The following is a 20,988-nucleotide window of genomic DNA, read 5'->3' on the forward strand; positions in this document are numbered from 1 at the left end:
GCGTGGTGCAAAAAACGAAAATTTCAAAATTTTTGTTATTTTCTGTCTAAATTTTATTTTTTCAATATCGTATCACAATTTTGGACTCAGAACAATTCCAACGAGCTCAAAACGACTTCTTTAGCTTCAGTGTTCGTGGAGTAATCATCAGTTGAAATTTTGGGGGGAGCTGAAATTCGGCCATTTTGGAAGAAAATCGACCTAAAAGCTAACTTTTAAATTAGTGCAATTTTTTTCTTGCATTTTTCATAAAATGGGGTGCTCTCTGCTGTCGCAGAGTGCATTCAAAGAAACTTCTCAAATAGATTTGAAAACTTACCTATTTAATAAGTTTATCACAACAATTAGGCTAAAAGCATCTATCAGTATCCTGGCTGGTATTCGACAATATGCCACTAACGTTGAGTGAGCAGCTATCATGCCATCGATGGTCATCTAAGACACCCTGTACACGCTCCGTAGGTTTTGACCAGCCGATTTGGCCATAAAACTCATTGGGCCAAAAAAATTCTGAAAATTGTCAATTTTTCAAATTTTGTTTGAATTGCATAAATTATAACGTGAGCGTGCAAAATTTTACATGGTATAAGAGCATATTTCTACTCTCGCGCGAGGGCGAGTGTTTTAAAAGTAATGTACATAGTTATATGCTAGTCAGGATATAAATGGAAGCGGAATTACTCAAATGCCTAAGGCAGAACCGCAGATTCTGTCTTTGTCTACATCGTTAAGCCCATGTCGTATGTAACGGCACAAACGCAGATGGTTATAACGTAGTCTACTGTACTCTTACGATAGATTTACTAGCCAGCAGGGGAGTTTTGTTAGGGCGAAGTGTCATTATGGCTACCTCTTTTCAACTTTCCCCCTTGACCTTTCATAAGTTGGTCCGGGAGCAACATAGCTCTCAACCCAGTCGGATAAATATAAATTTTTATGATGCGAGCTGTTTTTTCATTGTTGTGTTCAAGGCATGTACCAAAATTAGGAAAAGGTTTAGCTATCGCTTCTCGGCCTTTTGGCTAAGATCATGTGTAGTATCTGTTCTTGTCAGCTTAATATCTGGCATGCTGGGCATAGCCTGGCACCAATATTAAACTGATTTTTACTTCCCGAGTTAACACCGAAGCTTGCTTCAGTTGACTCACGGATTGTCCCGGTCTTACACTACCATCGGGAGCAGTCCACCTGAAAATTCTGAACCTGCAAATTACCTTAATAGAGTGAAGATGTCAGTATGAAGAGTCTAATTGAGACTGGTGAATTGCGCGAACGGCCATAACTTGCCCAAAAAAATTAAGACTTCCAAATTTTGCTATTTCTATCGTAAGACCATTGTCAAATCTTGGGGGACTGAGAAAATGAATCAATTTCGTCGAACCAGTTCAAAGTTATGAGTTCTTGAAAGCTCGGTGATGCCAAAAAGTTAAGCCTAATCGAGCGTGGTGCAAAAAACGAAAATTTCAAAATTTTTGTTATTTTCTGTCTAAATTTTATTTTTTCAATATCGTATCACAATTTTGGACTCAGAACAATTCCAACGAGCTCAAAACGACTTCTTTAGCTTCAGTGTTCGTGGAGTAATCATCAGTTGAAATTTTGGGGGGAGCTGAAATTCGGCCATTTTGGAAGAAAATCGACCTAAAAGCTAACTTTTAAGTTAGTGCAATTTTTTTCTTGCATTTTTCATAAAATGGGGTGCTCTCTGCTGTCGCAGAGTGCATTCAAAGAAACTTATCAAATAGATTTGAAAACTTACCTATTTAATAAGTTTATCACAACAATTAGGCTAAAAGCATCTATCAGTATCCTGGCTGGTATTCGACCATATGCCACTAACGTTGAGTGAGCGGCTATCATGCCATAGATGGTCATCTAAGACACCCTGTACACGCTCCGTAGTTTTTGACCAGCCGATTTGGCCATAAAACTCATTGGGCCAAAAAAATTCTGAAAATTGTCAATTTTTCAAATTTTGTTTGAATTGCATAAATTATAACGTGAGCGTGCAAAATTTTACATGGTATAAGAGCATATTTCTACTCTCGCGCGAGGGCGAGTGTTTTAAAAGTAATGTACATAGTTATATGCTAGTCAGGATATAAATGGAAGCGGAATTACTCAAATGCCTAAGGCAGAACCGCAGATTCTGTCTTTGTCTACATCGTTAAGCCCATGTCGTATGTAACGGCACAAACGCAGATGGTTATAACGTAGTCTACTGTACTCTTACGATAGATTTACTAGCCAGCAGGGGAGTTGTGTTAGGGCGAAGTGTCATTATGGCTACCTCTTTTCAACTTTCCCCCTTGACCTTTCATAAGTTGGTCCGGGAGCAACATAGCTCTCAACCCAGTCGGATAAATATAAATTTTTATGATGCGAGCTGTTTTTTCATTGTTGTGTTCAAGGCATGTACCAAAATTAGGAAAAGGTTTAGCTATTGCTTCTCGCCTTTTGGCTAAGATCATGTGTAGTATCTGTTCTTGTCAGCTTAATATCTGGCATGCTGGGCATAGCCTGGCACCAATATTAAACTGATTTTTACTTCCCGAGTTAACACCGAAGCTTGCTTCAGTTGACTCACGGATTGTCCCCGGTCTTACACTACCATCGGGAGCAGTCCACCTGAAAATTCTGAACCTGCAAATTACCTTAATAGAGTGAAGATGTCAGTATGAAGAGTCTAATTGAGACTGGTGAATTGCGCGAACGGCCATAACTTGCCCAAAAAACTTAAGACTTCCAAATTTTGCTATTTCTATCGTAAGACCATCGTCAAATCTTGGGGGACTGAGAAAATGAATCAATTTCGTCGAACCAGTTCAAAGTTATGAGTTCTTGAAAGCTCGGTGATGCCAAAAGTTAAGCCTAATCGAGCGTGGTGCAAAAAACGAAAATTTCAAAATTTTTGTTATTTTCTGTCTAAATTTTATTTTTTCAATATCGTATCACAATTTTGGACTCAGAACAATTCCAACGAGCTCAAAACGACTTCTTTAGCTTCAGTGTTCGTGGAGTAATCATCAGTTGAAATTTTGGGGGGAGCTGAAATTCGGCCATTTTGGAAGAAAATCGACCTAAAAGCTAACTTTTAAATTAGTGCAATTTTTTTCTTGCATTTTTCATAAAATGGGGTGCTCTCTGCTGTCGCAGAGTGCATTCAAAGAAACTTATCAAATAGATTTGAAAACTTACCTATTTAATAAGTTTATCACAACAATTAGGCTAAAAGCATCTATCAGTATCCTGGCTGGTATTCGACCATATGCCACTAACGTTGAGTGAGCAGCTATCATGCCATCGATGGTCATCTAAGACACCCTGTACACGCTCCGTAGGTTTTGACCAGCCGATTTGGCCATAAAACTCATTGGGCCAAAAAAATTCTGAAAATTGTCAATTTTTCAAATTTTGTTTGAATTGCATAAATTATAACGTGAGCGTGCAAAATTTTACATGGTATAAGAGCATATTTCTACTCTCGCGCGAGGGCGAGTGTTTTAAAAGTAATGTACATAGTTATATGCTAGTCAGGATATAAATGGAAGCGGAATTACTCAAATGCCTAAGGCAGAACCGCAGATTCTGTCTTTGTCTACATCGTTAAGCCCATGTCGTATGTAACGGCACAAACGCAGATGGTTATAACGTAGTCTACTGTACTCTTACGATAGATTTACTAGCCAGCAGGGGAGTTTTGTTAGGGCGAAGTGTCATTATGGCTACCTCTTTTCAACTTTCCCCCTTGACCTTTCATAAGTTGGTCCGGGAGCAACATAGCTCTCAACCCAGTCGGATAAATATAAATTTTTATGATGCGAGCTGTTTTTTCATTGTTGTGTTCAAGGCATGTACCAAAATTAGGAAAAGGTTTAGCTATCGCTTCTCGGCCTTTTGGCTAAGATCATGTGTAGTATCTGTTCTTGTCAGCTTAATATCTGGCATGCTGGGCATAGCCTGGCACCAATATTAAACTGATTTTTACTTCCCGAGTTAACACCGAAGCTTGCTTCAGTTGACTCACGGATTGTCCCGGTCTTACACTACCATCGGGAGCAGTCCACCTGAAAATTCTGAACCTGCATATTACCTTAATAGAGTGAAGATGTCAGTATGAAGAGTCTAATTGAGACTGGTGAATTGCGCGAACGGCCATAACTTGCCCAAAAAAATTAAGACTTCCAAATTTTGCTATTTCTATCGTAAGACCATCGTCAAATCTTGGGGGACTGAGAAAATGAATCAATTTCGTCGAACCAGTTCAAAGTTATGAGTTCTTGAAAGCTCGGTGATGCCAAAAAGTTAAGCCTAATCGAGCGTGGTGCAAAAAACGAAAATTTCAAAATTTTTGTTATTTTCTGTCTAAATTTTATTTTTTCAATATCGTATCACAATTTTGGACTCAGAACAATTCCAACGAGCTCAAAACGACTTCTTTAGCTTCAGTGTTCGTGGAGTAATCATCAGTTGAAATTTTGGGGGGAGCTGAAATTCGGCCATTTTGGAAGAAAATCGACCTAAAAGCTAACTTTTAAGTTAGTGCAATTTTTTTCTTGCATTTTTCATAAAATGGGGTGCTCTCTGCTGTCGCAGAGTGCATTCAAAGAAACTTATCAAATAGATTTGAAAACTTACCTATTTAATAAGTTTATCACAACAATTAGGCTAAAAGCATCTATCAGTATCCTGGCTGGTATTCGACCATATGCCACTAACGTTGAGTGAGCGGCTATCATGCCATAGATGGTCATCTAAGACACCCTGTACACGCTCCGTAGGTTTTGACCAGCCGATTTGGCCATAAAACTCATTGGGCCAAAAAAATTCTGAAAATTGTCAATTTTTCAAATTTTGTTTGAATTGCATAAATTATAACGTGAGCGTGCAAAATTGTACATGGTATAAGAGCAGATTTCTACTCTCGCGCGAGGGCGAGTGTTTTAAAAGTAATGTACATAGTTATATGCTAGTCAGGATATAAATGGAAGCGGAATTACTCAAATGCCTAAGGCAGAACCGCAGATTCTGTCTTTGTCTACATCGTTAAGCCCATGTCGTATGTAACGGCACAAACGCAGATGGTTATAACGTAGTCTACTGTACTCTTACGATAGATTTACTAGCCAGCAGGGGAGTTTTGTTAGGGCGAAGTGTCATTATGGCTACCTCTTTTCAACTTTCCCCCTTGACCTTTCATAAGTTGGTCCGGGAGCAACATAGCTCTCAACCCAGTCGGATAAATATAAATTTTTATGATGCGAGCTGTTTTTTCATTGTTGTGTTCAAGGCATGTACCAAAATTAGGAAAAGGTTTAGCTATTGCTTCTCGGCCTTTTGGCTAAGATCATGTGTAGTATCTGTTCTTGTCAGCTTAATATCTGGCATGCTGGGCATAGCCTGGCACCAATATTAAACTGATTTTTACTTCCCGAGTTAACACCGAAGCTTGCTTCAGTTGACTCACGGATTGTCCCCGGTCTTACACTACCATCGGGAGCAGTCCACCTGAAAATTCTGAACCTGCAAATTACCTTAATAGAGTGAAGATGTCAGTATGAAGAGTCTAATTGAGACTGGTGAATTGCGCGAACGGCCATAACTTGCCCAAAAAACTTAAGACTTCCAAATTTTGCTATTTCTATCGTAAGACCATCGTCAAATCTTGGGGGACTGAGAAAATGAATCAATTTCGTCGAACCAGTTCAAAGTTATGAGTTCTTGAAAGCTCGGTGATGCCAAAAGTTAAGCCTAATCGAGCGTGGTGCAAAAAACGAAAATTTCAAAATTTTTGTTATTTTCTGTCTAAATTTTATTTTTTCAATATCGTATCACAATTTTGGACTCAGAACAATTCCAACAAGCTCAAAACGACTTCTTTAGCTTCAGTGTTCGTGGAGTAATCATCAGTTGAAATTTTGGGGGGAGCTGAAATTCGGCCATTTTGGAAGAAAATCGACCTAAAAGCTAACTTTTAAATTAGTGCAATTTTTTTCTTGCATTTTTCATAAAATGGGGTGCTCTCTGCTGTCGCAGAGTGCATTCAAAGAAACTTCTCAAATAGATTTGAAAACTTACCTATTTAATAAGTTTATCACAACAATTAGGCTAAAAGCATCTATCAGTATCCTGGCTGGTATTCGACAATATGCCACTAACGTTGAGTGAGCAGCTATCATGCCATCGATGGTCATCTAAGACACCCTGTACACGCTCCGTAGGTTTTGACCAGCCGATTTGGCCATAAAACTCATTGGGCCAAAAAAATTCTGAAAATTGTCAATTTTTCAAATTTTGTTTGAATTGCATAAATTATAACGTGAGCGTGCAAAATTTTACATGGTATAAGAGCATATTTCTACTCTCGCGCGAGGGCGAGTGTTTTAAAAGTAATGTACATAGTTATATGCTAGTCAGGATATAAATGGAAGCGGAATTACTCAAATGCCTAAGGCAGAACCGCAGATTCTGTCTTTGTCTACATCGTTAAGCCCATGTCGTATGTAACGGCACAAACGCAGATGGTTATAACGTAGTCTACTGTACTCTTACGATAGATTTACTAGCCAGCAGGGGAGTTTTGTTAGGGCGAAGTGTCATTATGGCTACCTCTTTTCAACTTTCCCCCTTGACCTTTCATAAGTTGGTCCGGGAGCAACATAGCTCTCAACCCAGTCGGATAAATATAAATTTTTATGATGCGAGCTGTTTTTTCATTGTTGTGTTCAAGGCATGTACCAAAATTAGGAAAAGGTTTAGCTATCGCTTCTCGGCCTTTTGGCTAAGATCATGTGTAGTATCTGTTCTTGTCAGCTTAATATCTGGCATGCTGGGCATAGCCTGGCACCAATATTAAACTGATTTTTACTTCCCGAGTTAACACCGAAGCTTGCTTCAGTTGACTCACGGATTGTCCCGGTCTTTCACTACCATCGGGAGCAGTCCACCTGAAAATTCTGAACCTGCAAATTACCTTAATAGAGTGAAGATGTCAGTATGAAGAGTCTAATTGAGACTGGTGAATTGCGCGAACGGCCATAACTTGCCCAAAAAAATTAAGACTTCCAAATTTTGCTATTTCTATCGTAAGACCATCGTCAAATCTTGGGGGACTGAGAAAATGAATCAATTTCGTCGAACCAGTTCAAAGTTATGAGTTCTTGAAAGCTCGGTGATGCCAAAAAGTTAAGCCTAATCGAGCGTGGTGCAAAAAACGAAAATTTCAAAATTTTTGTTATTTTCTGTCTAAATTTTATTTTTTCAATATCGTATCACAATTTTGGACTCAGAACAATTCCAACGAGCTCAAAACGACTTCTTTAGCTTCAGTGTTCGTGGAGTAATCATCAGTTGAAATTTTGGGGGGAGCTGAAATTCGGCCATTTTGGAAGAAAATCGACCTAAAAGCTAACTTTTAAGTTAGTGCAATTTTTTTCTTGCATTTTTCATAAAATGGGGTGCTCTCTGCTGTCGCAGAGTGCATTCAAAGAAACTTCTCAAATAGATTTGAAAACTTACCTATTTAATAAGTTTATCACAACAATTAGGCTAAAAGCATCTATCAGTATCCTGGCTGGTATTCGACAATATGCCACTAACGTTGAGTGAGCAGCTATCATGCCATCGATGGTCATCTAAGACACCCTGTACACGCTCCGTAGGTTTTGACCAGCCGATTTGGCCATAAAACTCATTGGGCCAAAAAAATTCTGAAAATTGTCAATTTTTCAAATTTTGTTTGAATTGCATAAATTATAACGTGAGCGTGCAAAATTTTACATGGTATAAGAGCATATTTCTACTCTCGCGCGAGGGCGAGTGTTTTAAAAGTAATGTACATAGTTATATGCTAGTCAGGATATAAATGGAAGCGGAATTACTCAAATGCCTAAGGCAGAACCGCAGATTCTGTCTTTGTCTACATCGTTAAGCCCATGTCGTATGTAACGGCACAAACGCAGATGGTTATAACGTAGTCTACTGTACTCTTACGATAGATTTACTAGCCAGCAGGGGAGTTTTGTTAGGGCGAAGTGTCATTATGGCTACCTCTTTTCAACTTTCCCCCTTGACCTTTCATAAGTTGGTCCGGGAGCAACATAGCTCTCAACCCAGTCGGATAAATATAAATTTTTATGATGCGAGCTGTTTTTTCATTGTTGTGTTCAAGGCATGTACCAAAATTAGGAAAAGGTTTAGCTATCGCTTCTCGGCCTTTTGGCTAAGATCATGTGTAGTATCTGTTCTTGTCAGCTTAATATCTGGCATGCTGGGCATAGCCTGGCACCAATATTAAACTGATTTTTACTTCCCGAGTTAACACCGAAGCTTGCTTCAGTTGACTCACGGATTGTCCCGGTCTTTCACTACCATCGGGAGCAGTCCACCTGAAAATTCTGAACCTGCAAATTACCTTAATAGAGTGAAGATGTCAGTATGAAGAGTCTAATTGAGACTGGTGAATTGCGCGAACGGCCATAACTTGCCCAAAAAAATTAAGACTTCCAAATTTTGCTATTTCTATCGTAAGACCATCGTCAAATCTTGGGGGACTGAGAAAATGAATCAATTTCGTCGAACCAGTTCAAAGTTATGAGTTCTTGAAAGCTCGGTGATGCCAAAAAGTTAAGCCTAATCGAGCGTGGTGCAAAAAACGAAAATTTCAAAATTTTTGTTATTTTCTGTCTAAATTTTATTTTTTCAATATCGTATCACAATTTTGGACTCAGAACAATTCCAACGAGCTCAAAACGACTTCTTTAGCTTCAGTGTTCGTGGAGTAATCATCAGTTGAAATTTTGGGGGGAGCTGAAATTCGGCCATTTTGGAAGAAAATCGACCTAAAAGCTAACTTTTAAGTTAGTGCAATTTTTTTCTTGCATTTTTCATAAAATGGGGTGCTCTCTGCTGTCGCAGAGTGCATTCAAAGAAACTTATCAAATAGATTTGAAAACTTACCTATTTAATAAGTTTATCACAACAATTAGGCTAAAAGCATCTATCAGTATCCTGGCTGGTATTCGACCATATGCCACTAACGTTGAGTGAGCGGCTATCATGCCATAGATGGTCATCTAAGACACCCTGTACACGCTCCGTAGGTTTTGACCAGCCGATTTGGCCATAAAACTCATTGGGCCAAAAAAATTCTGAAAATTGTCAATTTTTCAAATTTTGTTTGAATTGCATAAATTATAACGTGAGCGTGCAAAATTTTACATGGTATAAGAGCATATTTCTACTCTCGCGCGAGGGCGAGTGTTTTAAAAGTAATGTACATAGTTATATGCTAGTCAGGATATAAATGGAAGCGGAATTACTCAAATGCCTAAGGCAGAACCGCAGATTCTGTCTTTGTCTACATCGTTAAGCCCATGTCGTATGTAACGGCACAAACGCAGATGGTTATAACGTAGTCTACTGTACTCTTACGATAGATTTACTAGCCAGCAGGGGAGTTTTGTTAGGGCGAAGTGTCATTATGGCTACCTCTTTTCAACTTTCCCCCTTGACCTTTCATAAGTTGGTCCGGGAGCAACATAGCTCTCAACCCAGTCGGATAAATATAAATTTTTATGATGCGAGCTGTTTTTTCATTGTTGTGTTCAAGGCATGTACCAAAATTAGGAAAAGGTTTAGCTATCGCTTCTCGGCCTTTTGGCTAAGATCATGTGTAGTATCTGTTCTTGTCAGCTTAATATCTGGCATGCTGGGCATAGCCTGGCACCAATATTAAACTGATTTTTACTTCCCGAGTTAACACCGAAGCTTGCTTCAGTTGACTCACGGATTGTCCCGGTCTTACACTACCATCGGGAGCAGTCCACCTGAAAATTCTGAACCTGCATATTACCTTAATAGAGTGAAGATGTCAGTATGAAGAGTCTAATTGAGACTGGTGAATTGCGCGAACGGCCATAACTTGCCCAAAAAACTTAAGACTTCCAAATTTTGCTATTTCTATCGTAAGACCATCGTCAAATCTTGGGGGACTGAGAAAATGAATCAATTTCGTCGAACCAGTTCAAAGTTATGAGTTCTTGAAAGCTCGGTGATGCCAAAAGTTAAGCCTAATCGAGCGTGGTGCAAAAAACGAAAATTTCAAAATTTTTGTTATTTTCTGTCTAAATTTTATTTTTTCAATATCGTATCACAATTTTGGACTCAGAACAATTCCAACGAGCTCAAAACGACTTCTTTAGCTTCAGTGTTCGTGGAGTAATCATCAGTTGAAATTTTGGGGGGAGCTGAAATTCGGCCATTTTGGAAGAAAATCGACCTAAAAGCTAACTTTTAAATTAGTGCAATTTTTTTCTTGCATTTTTCATAAAATGGGGTGCTCTCTGCTGTCGCAGAGTGCATTCAAAGAAACTTCTCAAATAGATTTGAAAACTTACCTATTTAATAAGTTTATCACAACAATTAGGCTAAAAGCATCTATCAGTATCCTGGCTGGTATTCGACAATATGCCACTAACGTTGAGTGAGCAGCTATCATGCCATCGATGGTCATCTAAGACACCCTGTACACGCTCCGTAGGTTTTGACCAGCCGATTTGGCCATAAAACTCATTGGGCCAAAAAAATTCTGAAAATTGTCAATTTTTCAAATTTTGTTTGAATTGCATAAATTATAACGTGAGCGTGCAAAATTTTACATGGTATAAGAGCATATTTCTACTCTCGCGCGAGGGCGAGTGTTTTAAAAGTAATGTACATAGTTATATGCTAGTCAGGATATAAATGGAAGCGGAATTACTCAAATGCCTAAGGCAGAACCGCAGATTCTGTCTTTGTCTACATCGTTAAGCCCATGTCGTATGTAACGGCACAAACGCAGATGGTTATAACGTAGTCTACTGTACTCTTACGATAGATTTACTAGCCAGCAGGGGAGTTTTGTTAGGGCGAAGTGTCATTATGGCTACCTCTTTTCAACTTTCCCCCTTGACCTTTCATAAGTTGGTCCGGGAGCAACATAGCTCTCAACCCAGTCGGATAAATATAAATTTTTATGATGCGAGCTGTTTTTTCATTGTTGTGTTCAAGGCATGTACCAAAATTAGGAAAAGGTTTAGCTATCGCTTCTCGGCCTTTTGGCTAAGATCATGTGTAGTATCTGTTCTTGTCAGCTTAATATCTGGCATGCTGGGCATAGCCTGGCACCAATATTAAACTGATTTTTACTTCCCGAGTTAACACCGAAGCTTGCTTCAGTTGACTCACGGATTGTCCCGGTCTTACACTACCATCGGGAGCAGTCCACCTGAAAATTCTGAACCTGCATATTACCTTAATAGAGTGAAGATGTCAGTATGAAGAGTCTAATTGAGACTGGTGAATTGCGCGAACGGCCATAACTTGCCCAAAAAAATTAAGACTTCCAAATTTTGCTATTTCTATCGTAAGACCATCGTCAAATCTTGGGGGACTGAGAAAATGAATCAATTTCGTCGAACCAGTTCAAAGTTATGAGTTCTTGAAAGCTCGGTGATGCCAAAAAGTTAAGCCTAATCGAGCGTGGTGCAAAAAACGAAAATTTCAAAATTTTTGTTATTTTCTGTCTAAATTTTATTTTTTCAATATCGTATCACAATTTTGGACTCAGAACAATTCCAACGAGCTCAAAACGACTTCTTTAGCTTCAGTGTTCGTGGAGTAATCATCAGTTGAAATTTTGGGGGGAGCTGAAATTCGGCCATTTTGGAAGAAAATCGACCTAAAAGCTAACTTTTAAGTTAGTGCAATTTTTTTCTTGCATTTTTCATAAAATGGGGTGCTCTCTGCTGTCGCAGAGTGCATTCAAAGAAACTTATCAAATAGATTTGAAAACTTACCTATTTAATAAGTTTATCACAACAATTAGGCTAAAAGCATCTATCAGTATCCTGGCTGGTATTCGACCATATGCCACTAACGTTGAGTGAGCGGCTATCATGCCATAGATGGTCATCTAAGACACCCTGTACACGCTCCGTAGGTTTTGACCAGCCGATTTGGCCATAAAACTCATTGGGCCAAAAAAATTCTGAAAATTGTCAATTTTTCAAATTTTGTTTGAATTGCATAAATTATAACGTGAGCGTGCAAAATTGTACATGGTATAAGAGCAGATTTCTACTCTCGCGCGAGGGCGAGTGTTTTAAAAGTAATGTACATAGTTATATGCTAGTCAGGATATAAATGGAAGCGGAATTACTCAAATGCCTAAGGCAGAACCGCAGATTCTGTCTTTGTCTACATCGTTAAGCCCATGTCGTATGTAACGGCACAAACGCAGATGGTTATAACGTAGTCTACTGTACTCTTACGATAGATTTACTAGCCAGCAGGGGAGTTTTGTTAGGGCGAAGTGTCATTATGGCTACCTCTTTTCAACTTTCCCCCTTGACCTTTCATAAGTTGGTCCGGGAGCAACATAGCTCTCAACCCAGTCGGATAAATATAAATTTTTATGATGCGAGCTGTTTTTTCATTGTTGTGTTCAAGGCATGTACCAAAATTAGGAAAAGGTTTAGCTATTGCTTCTCGGCCTTTTGGCTAAGATCATGTGTAGTATCTGTTCTTGTCAGCTTAATATCTGGCATGCTGGGCATAGCCTGGCACCAATATTAAACTGATTTTTACTTCCCGAGTTAACACCGAAGCTTGCTTCAGTTGACTCACGGATTGTCCCCGGTCTTACACTACCATCGGGAGCAGTCCACCTGAAAATTCTGAACCTGCAAATTACCTTAATAGAGTGAAGATGTCAGTATGAAGAGTCTAATTGAGACTGGTGAATTGCGCGAACGGCCATAACTTGCCCAAAAAACTTAAGACTTCCAAATTTTGCTATTTCTATCGTAAGACCATCGTCAAATCTTGGGGGACTGAGAAAATGAATCAATTTCGTCGAACCAGTTCAAAGTTATGAGTTCTTGAAAGCTCGGTGATGCCAAAAGTTAAGCCTAATCGAGCGTGGTGCAAAAAACGAAAATTTCAAAATTTTTGTTATTTTCTGTCTAAATTTTATTTTTTCAATATCGTATCACAATTTTGGACTCAGAACAATTCCAACAAGCTCAAAACGACTTCTTTAGCTTCAGTGTTCGTGGAGTAATCATCAGTTGAAATTTTGGGGGGAGCTGAAATTCGGCCATTTTGGAAGAAAATCGACCTAAAAGCTAACTTTTAAATTAGTGCAATTTTTTTCTTGCATTTTTCATAAAATGGGGTGCTCTCTGCTGTCGCAGAGTGCATTCAAAGAAACTTCTCAAATAGATTTGAAAACTTACCTATTTAATAAGTTTATCACAACAATTAGGCTAAAAGCATCTATCAGTATCCTGGCTGGTATTCGACAATATGCCACTAACGTTGAGTGAGCAGCTATCATGCCATCGATGGTCATCTAAGACACCCTGTACACGCTCCGTAGGTTTTGACCAGCCGATTTGGCCATAAAACTCATTGGGCCAAAAAAATTCTGAAAATTGTCAATTTTTCAAATTTTGTTTGAATTGCATAAATTATAACGTGAGCGTGCAAAATTTTACATGGTATAAGAGCATATTTCTACTCTCGCGCGAGGGCGAGTGTTTTAAAAGTAATGTACATAGTTATATGCTAGTCAGGATATAAATGGAAGCGGAATTACTCAAATGCCTAAGGCAGAACCGCAGATTCTGTCTTTGTCTACATCGTTAAGCCCATGTCGTATGTAACGGCACAAACGCAGATGGTTATAACGTAGTCTACTGTACTCTTACGATAGATTTACTAGCCAGCAGGGGAGTTTTGTTAGGGCGAAGTGTCATTATGGCTACCTCTTTTCAACTTTCCCCCTTGACCTTTCATAAGTTGGTCCGGGAGCAACATAGCTCTCAACCCAGTCGGATAAATATAAATTTTTATGATGCGAGCTGTTTTTTCATTGTTGTGTTCAAGGCATGTACCAAAATTAGGAAAAGGTTTAGCTATCGCTTCTCGGCCTTTTGGCTAAGATCATGTGTAGTATCTGTTCTTGTCAGCTTAATATCTGGCATGCTGGGCATAGCCTGGCACCAATATTAAACTGATTTTTACTTCCCGAGTTAACACCGAAGCTTGCTTCAGTTGACTCACGGATTGTCCCGGTCTTTCACTACCATCGGGAGCAGTCCACCTGAAAATTCTGAACCTGCAAATTACCTTAATAGAGTGAAGATGTCAGTATGAAGAGTCTAATTGAGACTGGTGAATTGCGCGAACGGCCATAACTTGCCCAAAAAAATTAAGACTTCCAAATTTTGCTATTTCTATCGTAAGACCATCGTCAAATCTTGGGGGACTGAGAAAATGAATCAATTTCGTCGAACCAGTTCAAAGTTATGAGTTCTTGAAAGCTCGGTGATGCCAAAAAGTTAAGCCTAATCGAGCGTGGTGCAAAAAACGAAAATTTCAAAATTTTTGTTATTTTCTGTCTAAATTTTATTTTTTCAATATCGTATCACAATTTTGGACTCAGAACAATTCCAACGAGCTCAAAACGACTTCTTTAGCTTCAGTGTTCGTGGAGTAATCATCAGTTGAAATTTTGGGGGGAGCTGAAATTCGGCCATTTTGGAAGAAAATCGACCTAAAAGCTAACTTTTAAGTTAGTGCAATTTTTTTCTTGCATTTTTCATAAAATGGGGTGCTCTCTGCTGTCGCAGAGTGCATTCAAAGAAACTTATCAAATAGATTTGAAAACTTACCTATTTAATAAGTTTATCACAACAATTAGGCTAAAAGCATCTATCAGTATCCTGGCTGGTATTCGACCATATGCCACTAACGTTGAGTGAGCGGCTATCATGCCATAGATGGTCATCTAAGACACCCTGTACACGCTCCGTAGGTTTTGACCAGCCGATTTGGCCATAAAACTCATTGGGCCAAAAAAATTCTGAAAATTGTCAATTTTTCAAATTTTGTTTGAATTGCATAAATTATAACGTGAGCGTGCAAAATTTTACATGGTATAAGAGCATATTTCTACTCTCGCGCGAGGGCGAGTGTTTTAAAAGTAATGTACATAGTTATATGCTAGTCAGGATATAAATGGAAGCGGAATTACTCAAATGCCTAAGGCAGAACCGCAGATTCTGTCTTTGTCTACATCGTTAAGCCCATGTCGTATGTAACGGCACAAACGCAGATGGTTATAACGTAGTCTACTGTACTCTTACGATAGATTTACTAGCCAGCAGGGGAGTTTTGTTAGGGCGAAGTGTCATTATGGCTACCTCTTTTCAACTTTCCCCCTTGACCTTTCATAAGTTGGTCCGGGAGCAACATAGCTCTCAACCCAGTCGGATAAATATAAATTTTTATGATGCGAGCTGTTTTTTCATTGTTGTGTTCAAGGCATGTACCAAAATTAGGAAAAGGTTTAGCTATCGCTTCTCGGCCTTTTGGCTAAGATCATGTGTAGTATCTGTTCTTGTCAGCTTAATATCTGGCATGCTGGGCATAGCCTGGCACCAATATTAAACTGATTTTTACTTCCCGAGTTAACACCGAAGCTTGCTTCAGTTGACTCACGGATTGTCCCGGTCTTACACTACCATCGGGAGCAGTCCACCTGAAAATTCTGAACCTGCATATTACCTTAATAGAGTGAAGATGTCAGTATGAAGAGTCTAATTGAGACTGGTGAATTGCGCGAACGGCCATAACTTGCCCAAAAAAATTAAGACTTCCAAATTTTGCTATTTCTATCGTAAGACCATCGTCAAATCTTGGGGGACTGAGAAAATGAATCAATTTCGTCGAACCAGTTCAAAGTTATGAGTTCTTGAAAGCTCGGTGATGCCAAAAAGTTAAGCCTAATCGAGCGTGGTGCAAAAAACGAAAATTTCAAAATTTTTGTTATTTTCTGTCTAAATTTTATTTTTTCAATATCGTATCACAATTTTGGACTCAGAACAATTCCAACGAGCTCAAAACGACTTCTTTAGCTTCAGTGTTCGTGGAGTAATCATCAGTTGAAATTTTGGGGGGAGCTGAAATTCGGCCATTTTGGAAGAAAATCGACCTAAAAGCTAACTTTTAAGTTAGTGCAATTTTTTTCTTGCATTTTTCATAAAATGGGGTGCTCTCTGCTGTCGCAGAGTGCATTCAAAGAAACTTATCAAATAGATTTGAAAACTTACCTATTTAATAAGTTTATCACAACAATTAGGCTAAAAGCATCTATCAGTATCCTGGCTGGTATTCGACCATATGCCACTAACGTTGAGTGAGCGGCTATCATGCCATAGATGGTCATCTAAGACACCCTGTACACGCTCCGTAGGTTTTGACCAGCCGATTTGGCCATAAAACTCATTGGGCCAAAAAAATTCTGAAAATTGTCAATTTTTCAAATTTTGTTTGAATTGCATAAATTATAACGTGAGCGTGCAAAATTTTACATGGTATAAGAGCAGATTTCTACTCTCGCGCGAGGGCGAGTGTTTTAAAAGTAATGTACATAGTTATATGCTAGTCAGGATATAAATGGAAGCGGAATTACTCAAATGCCTAAGGCAGAACCGCAGATTCTGTCTTTGTCTACATCGTTAAGCCCATGTCGTATGTAACGGCACAAACGCAGATGGTTATAACGTAGTCTACTGTACTCTTACGATAGATTTACTAGCCAGCAGGGGAGTTTTGTTAGGGCGAAGTGTCATTATGGCTACCTCTTTTCAACTTTCCCCCTTGACCTTTCATAAGTTGGTCCGGGAGCAACATAGCTCTCAACCCAGTCGGATAAATATAAATTTTTATGATGCGAGCTGTTTTTTCATTGTTGTGTTCAAGGCATGTACCAAAATTAGGAAAAGGTTTAGCTATCGCTTCTCGGCCTTTTGGCTAAGATCATGTGTAGTATCTGTTCTTGTCAGCTTAATATCTGGCATGCTGGGCATAGCCTGGCACCAATATTATTTAAACTGATTTTTACTTCCCGAGTTAACACCGAAGCTTGCTTCAGTTGACTCACGGATTGTCCCGGTCTTACACTACCATCGGGAGCAGTCCACCTGAAAATTCTGAAACTGCAAATTACCTTAATAGAGTGAAGATGTCAGTATGAAGAGTCTAATTGAGACTGGTGAATTGCGCGAACGGCCATAACTTGCCCAAAAAACTTAAGACTTCCAAATTTTGCTATTTCTATCGTAAGACCATCGTCAAATCTTGGGGGACTGAGAAAATGAATCAATTTCGTCGAACCAGTTCAAAGTTATGAGTTCTTGAAAGCTCGGTGATGCCAAAAAGTTAAGCCTAATCGAGCGTGGTGCAAAAAACGAAAATTTCAAAATTTTTGTTATTTTCTGTCTAAATTTTATTTTTTCAATATCGTATCACAATTTTGGACTCAGAACAATTCCAACGAGCTCAAAACGACTTCTTTAGCTTCAGTGTTCGTGGAGTAATCATCAGTTGAAATTTTGGGGGGAGCTGAAATTCGGCCATTTTGGAAGAAAATCGACCTAAAAGCTAACTTTTAAGTTAGTGCAATTTTTTTCTTGCATTTTTCATAAAATGGGGTGCTCTCTGCTGTCGCAGAGTGCATTCAAAGAAACTTATCAAATAGATTTGAAAACTTACCTATTTAATAAGTTTATCACAACAATTAGGCTAAAAGCATCTATCAGTATCCTGGCTGGTATTCGACCATATGCCACTAACGTTGAGTGAGCGGCTATCATGCCATAGATGGTCATCTAAGACACCCTGTACACGCTCCGTAGGTTTTGACCAGCCGATTTGGCCATAAAACTCATTGGGCCAAAAAAATTCTGAAAATTGTCAATTTTTCAAATTTTGTTTGAATTGCATAAATTATAACGTGAGCGTGCAAAATTTTACATGGTATAAGAGCATATTTCTACTCTCGCGCGAGGGCGAGTGTTTTAAAAGTAATGTACATAGTTATATGCTAGTCAGGATATAAATGGAAGCGGAATTACTCAAATGCCTAAGGCAGAACCGCAGATTCTGTCTTTGTCTACATCGTTAAGCCCATGTCGTATGTAACGGCACAAACGCAGATGGTTATAACGTAGTCTACTGTACTCTTACGATAGATTTACTAGCCAGCAGGGGAGTTTTGTTAGGGCGAAGTGTCATTATGGCTACCTCTTTTCAACTTTCCCCCTTGACCTTTCATAAGTTGGTCCGGGAGCAACATAGCTCTCAACCCAGTCGGATAAATATAAATTTTTATGATGCGAGCTGTTTTTTCATTGTTGTGTTCAAGGCATGTACCAAAATTAGGAAAAGGTTTAGCTATCGCTTCTCGGTCTTTTGGCTAAGATAATGTGTAGTATCTGTTCTTGTCAGCTGAATATCTGGAATGCTGGGCATAGCCTGGCACCAATATTAAACTGATTTTTACTTCCCGAGTTAACACCGAAGCTTGCTTCAGTTGACTCACGGATTGTCCCGGTCTTACACTACCATCGGGAGCAGTCCACCTGAAAATTCTGAAACTGCAAATTACCTTAATAGAGTGAAGATGTCAGTATGAAGAGTCTAATTGAGACTGGTGAATTGCGCGAACGGCCATAACTTGCCCAAAAAACTTAAGACTTCCAAATTTTGCTATTTCTATCGTAAGACCATCGTCAAATCTTGGGGGACTGAGAAAATGAATCAATTTCGTCGAACCAGTTCAAAGTTATGAGTTCTTGAAAGCTCGGTGATGCCAAAAAGTTAAGCCTAATCGAGCGTGGTGCAAAAAACGAAAATTTCAAAATTTTTGTTATTTTCTGTCTAAATTTTATTTTTTCAATATCGTATCACAATTTTGGACTCAGAACAATTCCAACGAGCTCAAAACGACTTCTTTAGCTTCAGTGTTCGTGGAGTAATCATCAGTTGAAATTTTGGGGGGAGCTGAAATTCGGCCATTTTGGAAGAAAATCGACCTAAAAGCTAACTTTTAAGTTAGTGCAATTTTTTTCTTGCATTTTTCATAAAATGGGGTGCTCTCTGCTGTCGCAGAGTGCATTCAAAGAAACTTATCAAGTAGATTTGAAAACTTACCTATTTAATAAGTTTATCACAACAATTAGGCTAAAAGCATCTATCAGTATCCTGGCTGGTATTCGACCATATGCCACTAACGTTGAGTGAGCGGCTATCATGCCATAGATGGTCATCTAAGACACCCTGTACACGCTCCGTAGGTTTTGACCAGCCGATTTGGCCATAAAACTCATTGGGCCAAAAAAATTCTGAAAATTGTCAATTTTTCAAATTTTGTTTGAATTGCATAAATTATAACGTGAGCGTGCAAAATTTTACATGGTATAAGAGCATATTTCTACTCTCGCGCGAGGGCGAGTGTTTTAAAAGTAATGTACATAGTTATATGCTAGTCAGGATATAAATGGAAGCGGAATTACTCAAATGCCTAAGGCAGAACCGCAGATTCTGTCTTTGTCTACATCGTTAAGCCCATGTCGTATGTAACGGCACAAACGCAGATGGTTATAACGTAGTCTACTGTACTCTTACGATAGATTTACTAGCCAGCAGGGGAGTTTTGTTAGGGCGAAGTGTCATTATGGCTACCTCTTTTCAACTTTCCCCCTTGACCTTTCATAAGTTGGTCCGGGAGCAACATAGCTCTCAACCCAGTCGGATAAATATAAATTTTTATGATGCGAGCTGTTTTTTCATTGTTGTGTTCAAGGCATGTACCAAAATTAGGAAAAGGTTTAGCTATCGCTTCTCGGCCTTTTGGCTAAGATAATGTGTAGTATCTGTTCTTGTCAGCTGAATATCTGGAATGCTGGGCATAGCCTGGCACCAATATTAAACTGATTTTTACTTCCCGAGTTAACACCGAAGCTTGCTTCAGTTGACTCACGGATTGTCCCGGTCTTACACTACCATCGGGAGCAGTCCACCTGAAAATTCTGAAACTGCAAATTACCTTAATAGAGTGAAGATGTCAGTATGAAGAGTCTAATTGAGACTGGTGAATTGCGCGAACGGCCATAACTTGCCCAAAAAACTTAAGACTTCCAAATTTTGCTATTTCTATCGTAAGACCATCGTCAAATCTTGGGGGACTGAGAAAATGAATCAATTTCGTCGAACCAGTTCAAAGTTATGAGTTCTTGAAAGCTCGGTGATGCCAAAAAGTTAAGCCTAATCGAGCGTGGTGCAAAAAACGAAAATTTCAAAATTTTTGTTATTTTCTGTCTAAATTTTATTTTTTCAATATCGTATCACAATTTTGGACTCAGAACAATTCCAACGAGCCCAAAACGACTTCTTTAGCTTCAGTGTTCGTGGAGTAATCATCAGTTGAAATTTTGGGGGGAGCTGAAATTCGGCCATTTTGGAAGAAAATCGACCTAAAAGCTAACTTTTAAGTTAGTGCAATTTTTTTCTTGCATTTTTCAAAAAATGGGGTGCTCTCTGCTGTCGCAGAGTGCATTCAAAGAAACTTATCAAATAGATTTGAAAACTTACCTATTTAATAAGTTTATCACAACAATTAGGCTAAAAGCATCTATCAGTATCCTGGCTGGTATTCGACCATATGCCACTAACGTTGAGTGAGCAGCTATCATGCGATCGATGGTCATCTAAGACACCCTGTACACGCTCCGTAGGTTTTGACCAGCCGATTTGGCCATAAAACTCATTGGGCCAAAAAAATTCTGAAAATTGTCAATTTTTCAAATTTTGTTTGAATTGCATAAATTATAACGTGAGCGTGCAAAATTTTACATGGTATAAGAGCATATTTCTACTCTCGCGCGAGGGCGAGTGTTTTAAAAGTAATGTACATAGTTATATGCTAGTCAGGATATAAATGGAAGCGGAATTACTCAAATGCCTAAGGCAGAACCGCAGATTCTGTCTTTGTCTACATCGTTAAGCCCATGTCGTATGTAACGGCACAAACGCAGATGGTTATAACGTAGTCTACTGTACTCTTACGATAGATTTACTAGCCAGCAGGGGAGTTTTGTT

The 20,988-nt window shown here is 38.9% G+C and overlaps 14 non-coding genes across 14 annotated transcripts; all 14 read left to right on the forward strand.

The window, feature by feature from the left end:
* Window positions 1-1,002: 1,002 nt before the first annotated feature.
* On the forward strand, window positions 1,003-1,193 carry LOC134849288 (U2 spliceosomal RNA). Its single transcript, XR_010163314.1, has one exon. It is a non-coding gene; the product is annotated as a U2 spliceosomal RNA (small nuclear RNA).
* A 1,249-nt stretch (window positions 1,194-2,442) lies between these two features.
* Window positions 2,443-2,633, forward strand: LOC134849711 (U2 spliceosomal RNA). Its single transcript, XR_010163722.1, has one exon. It is a non-coding gene; the product is annotated as a U2 spliceosomal RNA (small nuclear RNA).
* Window positions 2,634-3,881: 1,248 nt separating this feature from the next.
* Window positions 3,882-4,072, forward strand: LOC134849289 (U2 spliceosomal RNA). The gene has a single exon (XR_010163315.1). It is a non-coding gene; the product is annotated as a U2 spliceosomal RNA (small nuclear RNA).
* Window positions 4,073-5,321: 1,249 nt separating this feature from the next.
* On the forward strand, window positions 5,322-5,513 carry LOC134849549 (U2 spliceosomal RNA). The gene has a single exon (XR_010163565.1). It is a non-coding gene; the product is annotated as a U2 spliceosomal RNA (small nuclear RNA).
* Window positions 5,514-6,761: 1,248 nt separating this feature from the next.
* LOC134849376 (U2 spliceosomal RNA) lies at window positions 6,762-6,952 on the forward strand. Its single transcript, XR_010163398.1, has one exon. It is a non-coding gene; the product is annotated as a U2 spliceosomal RNA (small nuclear RNA).
* Window positions 6,953-8,201: 1,249 nt separating this feature from the next.
* LOC134849378 (U2 spliceosomal RNA) lies at window positions 8,202-8,392 on the forward strand. Its single transcript, XR_010163399.1, has one exon. It is a non-coding gene; the product is annotated as a U2 spliceosomal RNA (small nuclear RNA).
* A 1,249-nt stretch (window positions 8,393-9,641) lies between these two features.
* Window positions 9,642-9,832, forward strand: LOC134849290 (U2 spliceosomal RNA). Its single transcript, XR_010163316.1, has one exon. It is a non-coding gene; the product is annotated as a U2 spliceosomal RNA (small nuclear RNA).
* A 1,248-nt stretch (window positions 9,833-11,080) lies between these two features.
* Window positions 11,081-11,271, forward strand: LOC134849291 (U2 spliceosomal RNA). Its single transcript, XR_010163317.1, has one exon. It is a non-coding gene; the product is annotated as a U2 spliceosomal RNA (small nuclear RNA).
* A 1,249-nt stretch (window positions 11,272-12,520) lies between these two features.
* LOC134849550 (U2 spliceosomal RNA) lies at window positions 12,521-12,712 on the forward strand. Its single transcript, XR_010163566.1, has one exon. It is a non-coding gene; the product is annotated as a U2 spliceosomal RNA (small nuclear RNA).
* Window positions 12,713-13,960: 1,248 nt separating this feature from the next.
* On the forward strand, window positions 13,961-14,151 carry LOC134849379 (U2 spliceosomal RNA). The gene has a single exon (XR_010163400.1). It is a non-coding gene; the product is annotated as a U2 spliceosomal RNA (small nuclear RNA).
* A 1,249-nt stretch (window positions 14,152-15,400) lies between these two features.
* LOC134849292 (U2 spliceosomal RNA) lies at window positions 15,401-15,591 on the forward strand. The gene has a single exon (XR_010163318.1). It is a non-coding gene; the product is annotated as a U2 spliceosomal RNA (small nuclear RNA).
* Window positions 15,592-16,840: 1,249 nt separating this feature from the next.
* On the forward strand, window positions 16,841-17,035 carry LOC134849555 (U2 spliceosomal RNA). The gene has a single exon (XR_010163571.1). It is a non-coding gene; the product is annotated as a U2 spliceosomal RNA (small nuclear RNA).
* A 1,249-nt stretch (window positions 17,036-18,284) lies between these two features.
* LOC134849759 (U2 spliceosomal RNA) lies at window positions 18,285-18,475 on the forward strand. Its single transcript, XR_010163766.1, has one exon. It is a non-coding gene; the product is annotated as a U2 spliceosomal RNA (small nuclear RNA).
* A 1,249-nt stretch (window positions 18,476-19,724) lies between these two features.
* On the forward strand, window positions 19,725-19,915 carry LOC134849728 (U2 spliceosomal RNA). Its single transcript, XR_010163738.1, has one exon. It is a non-coding gene; the product is annotated as a U2 spliceosomal RNA (small nuclear RNA).
* The last annotated feature ends 1,073 nt before the right edge of the window (window positions 19,916-20,988 follow it).

This window comes from Symsagittifera roscoffensis, chromosome 6 (genome assembly GCF_963678635.1).
Source record: "Symsagittifera roscoffensis chromosome 6, txSymRosc1.1, whole genome shotgun sequence".
Lineage (NCBI taxonomy): Eukaryota > Metazoa > Xenacoelomorpha > Acoela > Convolutidae > Symsagittifera > Symsagittifera roscoffensis.